Source organism: Dermacentor silvarum, chromosome 5 (assembly GCF_013339745.2).
Source record: "Dermacentor silvarum isolate Dsil-2018 chromosome 5, BIME_Dsil_1.4, whole genome shotgun sequence".
Lineage (NCBI taxonomy): Eukaryota > Metazoa > Arthropoda > Arachnida > Ixodida > Ixodidae > Dermacentor > Dermacentor silvarum.
The window spans coordinates 30,415,062-30,427,154 of record NC_051158.1 but is presented as its reverse complement, the minus strand read 5'-3'; positions in this window follow the sequence as shown (position 1 = coordinate 30,427,154).

The following is a 12,093-nucleotide window of genomic DNA, read 5'->3' as shown; positions in this document are numbered from 1 at the left end:
GCAGCGGCTGTAACTTCAATCTGATGTTCTGCGTGATTGGTTAAGCGCGTAGTTGGCGCACTTTTTTTTTCTCTTACACTAGAAAATGCAGAACAGCAATGACCTGAAGTTTCCTAACCTTTGATGGGCCATGTTTCAGCAGCAGTATCTGTCACATTTTAGTCGAGGCAGAGCAATGCAGATGCAGCAGCGCTGTACACGATGCCTGAAGTACGCCGGAAATACGCTTCAATGTGGCTGCTATACCACTTCGGCAGGCGAAAAACTCCGGAACGAGAAGTCCGCGCACCTTTGCCGAGCCGGAGCCCCCGTAGAAGAGGTGCCTCGCCGATTCCGCGTTCAAATCGAGGAACGGCCGCGTCGACGGGGTGCTTCGGACTCCGTAGGCGAACCGGGCACGGGGTCTGAGCGTGACGTACTTGTCCCGCTCCGTGTAGTACAGGCGCGGAAGGTCGAACTCCACACTGCGGGAATTACGAAATCAGGTGGTGTCCTCGAACTCTCGAAAGCGGTGCAGAGCAGCTGCTTCGCTGATTAATGCGAAATCATTAGGTGCCCCATGGAGCGGAAAATCCGGCGTCCGGCGCTTACATTCGATGGTACCAAACCCATGTGACGAAGGGATGACGTAGCGTTTTAAAGTCAATGAAAACAAACCTGCACCCTTCCCCTCCCCCCATATACACACGAATGACTTTGCCCAACCCGAAAATTGAGTTGGACCACGTTCAAAGCTGACCTGGCCCACTCCCACTGTTGTCTTGGCCCACCCCCAAAAATTTCGGTGGCCCACCCTCAAAATTGCCTTTGCCCAATTCGAGCACACCACCAAGTGACGACTTCAAGTGACATAGTCACGTGACCAAGCAAGAACATTCAGTTTCAAGGTCACATGACCAAGTGACGTCACGTGACATGGACGTCGAAATAGTGTCGACATCGATATAGTTGACACGCCAAGTATGCTTTCGCATCCAATGCACATAAAACTTTTACTTGACTGCTAGGGCAGGTGAGCTGAGTTGCTGCAAAGTGGAAGCGTCAGGGTTACACGAACCTTACGCCGGTGTCACACGCTGCACTTTCGATCGCGATAAAGCCAGATGGGGATAAAATTTCGTTATCGCGATTGGCCCCATTGCGCAGGCCTGAATAAGGGAGTCAACTGGGATTTAAAAAATTCGCTCTTGAGCTGGCTCGATCGCGATCGAAAGCGCCCCGTGAGATACCTCACACCGTGGACCCCGTGGGACTCGAGAATTACGTCTGAACCGCTTGCTGACTTGCGCTCAAATTTTGCACAAAGATAGCATTTTGCCCTTGGGTTCAGTTTATTACAACCGTGAGGTTTGCGAGTATTGTTTGTTTGGTTCATAAAATGTTCACGAAAGATTACGATACTTCCTAATTCGAAATTAGCATTCTGTCTGATCAGCTAGCTGCGCAAACATAGCTGCCTGAAGACCGAGTAGACGGAAATAACAGCGAGAGGACGATGCTCTTTGCCTATTTCGTTGCCACACTTTGCACTGGAAGTAGGAATGTTCCCAATCAGCTTATCGTACAGCGTTGCATCCCAGATAGATGAAAACGTACAACTGCTGGCACCAACAGACGACAACAGGTCCAGCTTGTTTTCGTTGCTCCGTACTTCGCGCTGGAAGTAACTGCGTATGCAACCAGCCGCCATTACACTTTTGCTTTCTTAACACGTGAAAGAGAGAGAGAATCAGATGGTGCCCGGCGCATTAATCTCATTCGTTGGGGCGGAGCAGTAGGCTTATACTCACAGCACTCGGTGAGTCTCTTTGGATACGACGCTGAGGATGTTCTTGTCACTAAGCCTTGCCGTGTAACCGCACGGCAACGAAAGGTCCACGTTTTCATCTTCAATCGCCGGCACCGGAGGCACGAACTCACGCCGACTTCTGTCCCAGATCTGTGCCGTGCGAAACGGAAAAAAAAGAAGAAATAAAAAACACCGACTTTGCGCATTGAACGAATGAACGATATGGGATTACGCTGAAATGACGTCGCTGCTCTACAGACGTCAGAAATTGCCATCGTCATGCAGTATTCGTCGACGGTGCAATTGTCACTGCCATCATTGCTGATTTGCCAACGTCATCATTGTGCCCTTGCCATCGTCAGTGTCATTGTACATCTCCTTTATCTCGGCGCGCGTCTGATTTGTTGCAGCTTCTATATAATATTATTATCATTATTATTAAATGCGAAGCATTTCTTGGCGAACATTTGCAACTTTGAGAGTATCGATCTATCTATCTATCTAGCCGCCTACATCTTTGTCCTCTCATGGCCGTTTCGTTAGCTTGGTATGTACAAAAATTGGCATATATTTTGGTTTATACCGTTTCCCGTGGCTGTATGATAAGAGTGTATGACGAACATAAATGATAGGTCATAACATAAATGTCATGACATGCTTGTCATATAGATCATGAGACTCATGACAATGACTTAGCGAAAAAATATTAACACTCAAAAGCCACTGAAGTGGGTTCTGACATGGGTGCTAAGTTAAGGAAACACTAAAGGATGATGGTAGAAGTCATATTCATGACCTTGACTCAGCAAAGTTGACAGTGACTCTGCAAAAAAATATTAACGCTCAAAAGCCACTGAAATGGGTTCGGACGTGGGTACTAAGTGAAGGAAATACTAAAGGATGGTGGTAGAATTCATAGACATGACTATGACTCAGCAAACTAAAGATTAACACTCAAAATAAACCAATGAAATGGGTTCAGATTTGGTACTAAGTATAAGAAAACGCTAAAGATTGGTGGTCGAAGTCATAGACATGAGCATGACTAAGGCTTTTCGCCTTAAGGTCGCTTAGGCGTAGCTAAAAGGACTCCTGACGACTGATGACATCAATGTCATGACATGCGTGTCATGTAGGTCATGAAACAGCTGCCTACGTCTTGGTGTTCTCATGGTCGTTTCGTTAACTTGGTAGGCACACTGCTTCGCATAACTTCGATTCCCACAGGGCGTGGGATCTGCCGGCTTTTATTATTATTATTATTATTATTATTATTATTATTATTATTATTATTATTATTATTATTATTATTATTATTATTATTATTATTATTATTATTATTAATATTATTATTGTTGTTGTTGTTGTTGTTGTTGTTGTTTATATGCCGAAGATGTCAAGATGTTAAAGAAAATTCACAGTTTATGACTGTCACATACTGTTTCCTTTTCTGAAGGGTGCAAATATAATAAATTCACCTTGAATGCTGCTATAAATAAAGTCATTACTTTCAGACGCAAATCAGGAAGCATTTTGTTTCTTATAGTGTAGATTCTGTACCATTGTGTAATGTTTGTGAGGTCAGTCAGTTCGGTGTAATTTTGATACAATCTTCAACTTTTCTGCTCACACTAAACGAGTTGCAATGCAGTGTATGCGCTTTCTTGGCTTTGCAGACGATCGGGGGAATTCAATCCTCCTACACCGTTCCGCAAGTTGTACACAACAATCTGTCTTCCTCAACTCGAATACAAGTCCGGTTGTCTGGAATGGCATTTCTAGATCCAACAGTGACATTATAGATCGGGTCCAGAAAACATTTCTAAGCATATGTCATCACCGCTTTGGTAACGCGTGACACTGGACCTTGTATACTAGCACTGCTGAATTATTGACGTTGCCTTACTTCGCTGCCGACGTAATCGCGCTGACCTTCTGTTACTTTTCAAATTCCTTCACGGTGTCCTCACCTGCCCCGAAGTCCTCAGTTGTACCATGTTTCGTACGTATCCCGCGCAAGATGCAGAGAACATAGATTTTTCCATGTTCCTGCCTGTCATCACCGACACTCAGCCGTCCACAGAATACTGAGTCTTTATAACGCTCATATTGATGATCTCGACATTTTTCATAACTCGCTGTCATTGTTCTTTTCCGAGCGTCGTTGCGTTATAGTTTTACACATAATTCAGCTGCCCATTTTCTCCTTTTCCTTTTGTACTTATCTTGCGCTTTGCGGTATGTACGCTCTATTTAAAATTGTTCTTTTTCTTCATTGTATATTTTACTTATATTCCCCTGCAGGATTTTTTTTTATGTATGGGTGCCACAGCACTCAGAACTTTGGGTTGTTCCTGGGTACGGTAAATAAATGACTGATTGATTTATTGATTGTTTAATTGATTGTTTTTTGAGTGAATCTATGCTCACTTAGGAGGAAGGCATTTCCGAGCGATGCCCTATTGCCCCGGTATGGCTTCAGCTGAATTAATGTTATGCAGACAAATTTCCTAATTACATAACACCAGGTAGTTCTCTGCCGTCCTCGACAGCGCTTATCCTAGCCTTGGCACCCATTCTGTAACTCTATCACGGACCACCAGTTATATGGACTAAACATTACGTGGCCTGCACAAATTAATTTCGTCCCCTTAATCTAAGCTAGAATAACGGCTACCACTGCTTGCCCTCTAATCCGCACCACTATCTTTCTGTCTCTTAACCTGATAGGTCTTTCTATCACTCGTTGCTCAAGGCTCAAATTATTCTCAAACTTTCTTGTTGACCCTAAGTTTGCGCGCCATACGTTAGAGAAGCGGCAGAATGCAACGACTGTATACAATCCTCTCTTCAAGGACAAGCTGCCGGTCAGAGACTTAAAAGTCTTAAATGTCTGCCAGTTGTAAGTTGAGGCAAAGCATATATACGTACAGGCTGAAACTCTATAAAAACTAAATAAGATGACCTTTGCGAAATGGTTCAAACTGAATACTGAGGGTGCTCATCTGCAGATCGGTGAATACCGCTATATTGTCACATCTTGTGATGGCGGCATTTCGAGCCAATCAGAGAGGCCGTAGCCGCCCTCTGGGCCAATCCGAGCTGCCACGATGGCGAATTAGACAATCGTGGAGGAATTCCAGAACGCCAAGAATAAAACCCCGAATAAATGATGCCCGAAAACATGGCGGCCATGGCGTGTTTTCGACTCCGACAATCGGCTTCCGGCGCATGCAGCGAACAAACGCATGGCCTCCGAGATCAGTTATGCTACTCGCGAGCAGCCGCGACTGTGGCGTGGATTGGAAGCTATAGCGTCAGAGTAAGCGCAGGAGTACGGATGCTCACGCGTATTCGGATCGTGTCGTACGTGACCCTGGTGATGTCCACGGTGACAGTCGCCGACTCGCCTGGCGCCGGTCTATCCGAGCGGTTCAACAGCAGCCTGGAAGACAGGCTTGTGACGTCACTGTCGAACACCACGTAGCGATGGTACGACGGTGGCATGAAGCACCCTGGAGAGGTCGAGCGAAAGAAGAGGGCAGAAAGTTGGAGATTGGTGCATAATTATAAGGCGCGTATTTAAATATATTTTTGTGGGCTCATTTATCGTCCAGGTTGCGTTATTATGTAGCAGTGGTACATTAGAAACAAGGTGAGAACAAGCAAAGTTGAACAACAGCTACACAAGCAAAAAAAAAAAAAAAAAAAGGAACGGCAATGACAGTGAGTGAAATCATACGCGTTAACCAATTGTAGAAACACGCAACAAACTAGACATTTACTGGGCGCCAGCGCGGTGACATACAGCTCTAAATCATCACTGCGTTATAACGCAGATGTCGCTTGGGCAAGGCGGCAAACTATCCGCTCGACCTACCAACTACAGTGCCCCGGCACGCTGCTCTACTCATGTAGGGTGTATTCGAAAAAAGGACGATTTGAATAAGGCTGTGCGGTGTTGCAGTTGTCCGATTTTCCTGTTGTAATATTTCCTTTGGGAATAGTATGTTCGAGCCTTCAAGTATTCCGGCCGATCAAAGTTAAGCTTGCCAGGGTCCAAATGATCGAGGAAGAAAAGTCTGAAAAACTTATAGACTTCTTTCTCCTTGTGGGAATATAGACTTTGAACGCTTAATGTCGAATAAGTCTGTAACATGTCTATTTCCTGTGGCCTATTCACGGCCCATGGACATCCAAATATGTTTTTAGAGGACATGAAAGTTATTCGAGAAATCTGCAAGGCAATATTTGGGCAGTCTGTCAGTAGACGTTTCATAGACGTTATAAAATGACGGCTATAAAGTCACTTTAGATTGCTTAGAGAATGTTTCTCAAGGGTGGAAACACTTCTTTTTTTCCTGTTTTTACTTACGAGCAGGAACATGAGATATACAGGGGCGAACACAAAGAGTATCTTTCATATTTTAGCGTTGCACATTTAAAGAACCAAATAGGCCTTTTCACCTCCGAAAAATTCATTTACGCAGTTTAGGAAGAGATTATTGATATATTTCTAGGACTCCATAAGAACTCTGTTGACATACTTAAAATATTGCCGTTCAATTTTATCCACTGATGTCTATAGCTTGTAGAAACTTGCTTGGAAGTCCTTAGGCTGCAATTAGAGAAAGTGAAGCTAGATATGTGCAGTACCTTTTAACGCGATAGCGTTAAGGGCCCTGTGTCGCAAGAAATCCGGCGTCGGCAACCGGCGTCGGCGTGCGGTGTCGGCGGGTGGCGGAGATAATCATCCCAAACCACCCCCACCACGCAGGCCCTCCATGTGGTGCAAGGTTTTGGTGAACAAAAATTGAATTTCTTACAGTGAAATCCGTCAGAAAAATGGTAAAGTACGACTTTACCATTCGACGTCGGATTCGCCGTCGGATTGTTTACCAATTGGCGTCGGATTGTAATTTGAATGTGTGAGAAAACTTAATTCTGCTACGAGGAAACTCAAGCAAAAAAGTTGGCCGCATATCTGCTTGCTTCGCTGCAAATGACATCGAAAGACGATAGTCTTCTAAAGAGGTGTTTTATTAAACATAAGGAAGAGACGCTTAATTCTGCAGCCCATAAGGGAGCACGGCGCAGCGTCGTAGGGGATAGGGGGAGTAGGAGGTAAAGAAAAAGAGGAGCCGATAGTCTTCTGCCACCCCTGATAAGTAACACCCTCTCTTGTCCACCCTCCCAACCCTCACGCTCTTCCCCTCCCCTCTCACTCCTCCCATGATGGATGCAATGGAGATTTTGTTGAATTCAATTCAAATTTACCGCGTTCGCCCTGCTCTCGCGCCATCTGTTGGGACCTTTTATTACCGTTGACTTAAAGCCGGCTGCAGAGCCGCGGCTTCAGTCGGCTTCTTTTAACGCGTAGCGTTTCCTACACCATTTCTAACGCATTCGACGCCATTTCTAACGCATTGATTTTTCATTTACTAACGCAAAAACCAGTACAATATGTATTCCTAATTAAATGAACGCAACGGATTACGGTTATGTGCCTCAAAACTCTGTACTGCTAAATTAGCCATCCTATACTCCGTTTCATACATCAGCCAGGTGCAACGCTGTAAAAGCTGCGCAAGAAGTACGGCCATTAAAATGTATTACTCCGCGCGTTCCGTCTATGCAGCGGTCTATGCTTCGCTGCGCGCCAGCGGCGTTTGCTCGCGCGAGCTTGCACGTGAGGCTGCAGCGACGGGCTGCAAATAAAACGCGCATAGCATGGCATTTTCAGCGCAGCTTAAGAAAGTAGGGTCTTTAGAGTTACGTATCTATGTATTTTCTATTAAAGGAACACACCTCCTAATACTTACCTAGTGATGTTGCGCCTCAGATATGCGTAATATTTACTTTGTGATCGATAACGTTCACAAGTATGAACAGCCGTACCAGTTTAAGTAGTGTGGGCGGTAAGCAAGTGGTCCAATTTTGGCCGGGTGGCTGAATCGGGTGACAGACAGACAAACAGACAGACAGACAGACCAAATTTTCAGCGTTTAAGTTCCCCAAGAAAGACTATCGTCTTTAAAAAAAATCACCGCATATCCACGGGGTGAATGATGATGAGTGGGCGAAGCTCCGGAGGGAATCATCGGTAAACCGTGAATCTTCCGTGTAATTCACCCAGTCTCGCCGCACTAAATCGAACGATTGACTTCCACCAATGACACGCGCCATATGTGACGTCATTCCTATTTTATAACAGCGCCCTTCATTATAATTGCACCATCTCTCGCTTAAGGGGACGCTAGCACAAACGCGTTAGAAACGTGCAGTACTCTCTAGTAAGAAGGAGAGGCCACAGCGTCTTACGCAGCCGTTTACACATGCCGGAATGCGCACCGCGTTTGCCGACGCCATCACATGACTGCTGAGAGAGTATAACCCCCGTATTCATAAACGCTCCTCGACTTGAACTTGACTTGCCACCGCCTTCAACGCGTTTCGAACGCGCTGCCCAAGGCGGTGGCAAGTCAAGTTCAAGTCGAGGAGCGTTTATGAATACGGGGGTAAGGCGGAGAGGCCACAGCGTCTTACACTAGCTTCTTACACGGGCCGTAACGCGCTAGCACAAACGCGTTAGAAACGCGCAGTCTTTCGTTAATGTTGGGTATTTATTGTCATCGTGGTGCGTGTGTTCATGTGCGCTTCGTGGCGTAGTGGTTAGCGCCGCGCGTTCGGAAGCGAGGGGTCCCTGGTTCGATTCCGCGCTACGGACACAACTTTCGGAATTTTTTTTCATAAAAGTAGACGTGGCTACCTACTACAACGACTACTACTACTACTACATATTACAGAGGAGGGACAGACCCACACCCTAAGGAGCTTCGCCCCTAAAACCCGTTTTCCAGCATTTCTACCAGACCTACAGCCGCGCGTTCGGGTACTTGCGAAAATGATATCCAGATGGCGCTCGCATCATAGGCAGGTTAGGGAGCCTACATACAAGCGCTGCTTAAAACAGCGCTTGTATGTAGGCTCCCTAAGGCAGGTGAAATTGAGACTTCGCCTGCTAATTCGTTTTGGACACGCGCGCGCGTCGGGGCAATGACAATAATTAATACAATAACAAAAAAAAAGGTGCTAGGGACTTCACATTTTAATATAATACCACTTATATTGCCCCTGGAAAAACGTCTTTCCAGCAATGCATTTCTGTTTAAAAGCGAAGCCGCTTTTAAGGGGTCAGTGTAAGCTTGGTCTTTGTAAGCTGGCTTTCCCACGTTCAGTGTTGCCGTGAATGAAGCCTACTTGCCGTATGCGAACGATGCGATGCGAACGGGTCCCGATAACGCTATCGCGTTCTACTCTTAAAGGCGAAGCTAAGCCTCCTCCAATTTTTCTACGTAGCATGTAAACTTCGTTATAACAAGAAGTGTATAATTAGCTAAAATACGTCTACTTGATGTCTATGGATATCTTAATTCATTTACAATCAATTTTAGATGATTATAGAGTACGCTTTGGCAGCTGCGGGCACATCACGCTCACCCCACCATAGTGCACTACATGACGGTACGTGGTAAAATAGTAAGAGGGTCGTGCCTTGTCCTTTCTTTCGTCGAGTTTTGTGCTGTCGAGTACTCTGCTTGAAAAAAAGCCGAATAGACCGACGGTCGTACAGCGATATCTAAAAGGTGATTAACTTCGACCTGTTCTAGTCGCTCATGACTTGCCTGCCGGTTGACCCGCTCTGACAATCCAGCAGCAACCACGGCGCATGCAGTCTTGCGCATTGGTGCCAATGTGGGGTGGGCAATCGATCAGAGCTTTTTGCTTGCTGAGTGACGAGCAGACGGTGTCCAGGTCGGCTTTCTCGTCGATGGCGGCATTCGCCTGCGGGAGCTTGAGACCAGAGAAATCGTGAGGACATTACCATAATGACACGGTGGGAAAGCGCGGCACTTTCACGAAACTCTCTCTTTAGCTAAAAAAAAAAGGAAATTTCGCAGACTTCATCAATCTCTTTTGAACTGACCGCATTTATTGCCAGTGCTTTTCAGGAATATGTTCTTTTGTTCTATTTTGGTACATGTATGCTATATGTTAATGCATGTCGGATATGCAAAGTAGATGCTATACTATTCAACCGTGAAAGTTGCTCAAACCAGGTATTACTTTCCTACTTGAATTATTGCTCAGAACTTTTGACTATGATATCCCATGAACAAACGTCATGAAACGTTAACATCCACAGCGCATGGCTTTTATCTAAATCTCAGACTAATGAATATTTAAAGTGCAAGAGCAATACCAGTGCTTATACCTGAAAGCGATGTTATTTTACTGGCGCGGCTTGTTACGGACAGCGTGCCTGTGCAATGCCATTACAGGTCCTACACGGCGTGTTAAAGCTGGGTGCCAGAAATTTCAGCCCACCCACGTGTACAGTCAGACACCGTCCAAGGAGTTTAAGCTCAACGGTGAACCTTGCTGTCGCTTGTCAGTGCTGCAACCCTTGGTGCGAAAATGACAAATTTTGTTTTCGATCACTCCACCTTTTTGGCCACGACACTGAACCTGGAATATGGCAACGTATGGTGTGCACTCACCATTGTAATCTCTTGCTTCATCGGGCCATCCGTGAACGATTTTAGCTCTTCCAAAAAACGAGCATTCGTAGTTTCTTGTCTTTTTTCTGGGTTTCTGAAAAGAAAAAGAAAACAAGAAAAAAAAACGCTCATGCAGAAATCATCCGCATTGATTTCAGATTGTTGGCAGGTTTGGTATAAGATTCCCAAGGGGACGTATACAAAATTCATACGGAGCTGTTACTGTTTTCGCAAGAAAATAATTAAGAAACGTGCATTTGGGATCCTTTTTTGTAGGAATTGCCAGCAAATTACCCGAAGAGGCCTTCGATGTTAGTGGGGGAAGCCATAGCTCGTGGCCAACTGTGATGAATACGTGCAATACATGCAAAGCGCGGGAATTCTTTTGCGAGATAACCGCTGGTCCGATTTAAATTAAAGTTGCCGCATTTGCGAGATGAATTTAAGTTCTCGCTACTACAGGAACCAGAAGTTGATTTAGGACCTCATAAGTTGTAAACAATAGCCGCGATTTGGTAAGGTAAAGAAATAATGGAAGCACAAAGTTCACAACAAATTCGTAGCTCCGCACAAAAGAGAAAGAAAAAAAAAACAAGCAAGAAAGAAAAACAGTTATTTCAACTGCCTTCCCAAGAGCCTCTGAAGCGGAGAAATTCGATATATGAGCTTACGGGTTACTCTAAATTGTTACAATGATACGAGGGTCTTGCAAAGGTCATGCTCACAAATTTGTGCTATATTTAGGAGCGGTGTACAAATATAATAAATGATTTTCATCTGCTTTGGATATATTCAAGGTAGAGTTTGCGGAATTCATAGCTTTCTTAGTACTCAAGTAAAGAGTTCTAAGCTTGATACTAGAGTTCTAAAGCACAGAGGGCATAAATAGATGTATTTGCTGCAGTTTCTAGTTGTCAACTTTGCCTTTTAGATGCAAAAAAATAAAAAACCTGTAGCGGCCTCTTCCGGCAGCTTAAGGAGTCCTACAAATTTGGGCATGGCCTCAGAGATTTACTCGCGCCATCTGCCGGTGCACGCGAATCGAGTCGGCAAGCAAATGAGAAAGGACAAAATAAAGATATGGCCGGTTCCGTGGCGCGCGCTCGAACACGACCAAAAAGGGCAGTTAGGTCTTGGAATCAGGGCCTCTTGTCATTGGCGTGCCGCTTTGGCGCGTAACCGAATCAAAATTGGTGCGGTGGTTGGCGAGAAAGACAATCTCTTCTTTCTCACGCTACTTAGGTGAGCCAGCTGCCAAACTAAGGGTTACGTTACTCACGCCGAGAGGATTCGCAGCGTCAGCACCGCGAGAGGCACGAGACAGAGCAGCGGCAGGCAGCGACGGATGACCAGGCGGCGTCGCACGAGAGACAGCGCTGCCGACTTGAGCGGGAGTGCCATGGGCCTGCTGCAGCCGAGCGGGTCACTGTTAACTGAGGCAGTACGAGACACTTTGAGGTCGGTCGAGTTCGTGCAGACGACTTCGGTCACTCCACAAAAGTTTCAGTTTCTTCTGAAAAGTGAAGCGTCGATTGCGATAGCAAATTAGCAGATAGCTGTACGCAGGAAGGATAGTAGTATTATCGGCCGTATAATCTTGTAAAACATTCGCTTACCAGATAAATTAATGAGCATGGTGTCACGCGCGCACAAGCTAACTCGCTGTGAATACGCTGGAGTGAGGAAGCGCGGCGGCAGCAGCGAGCGAACTGACCTTCGTGCAGCCTCTCGAACACCGCGAGC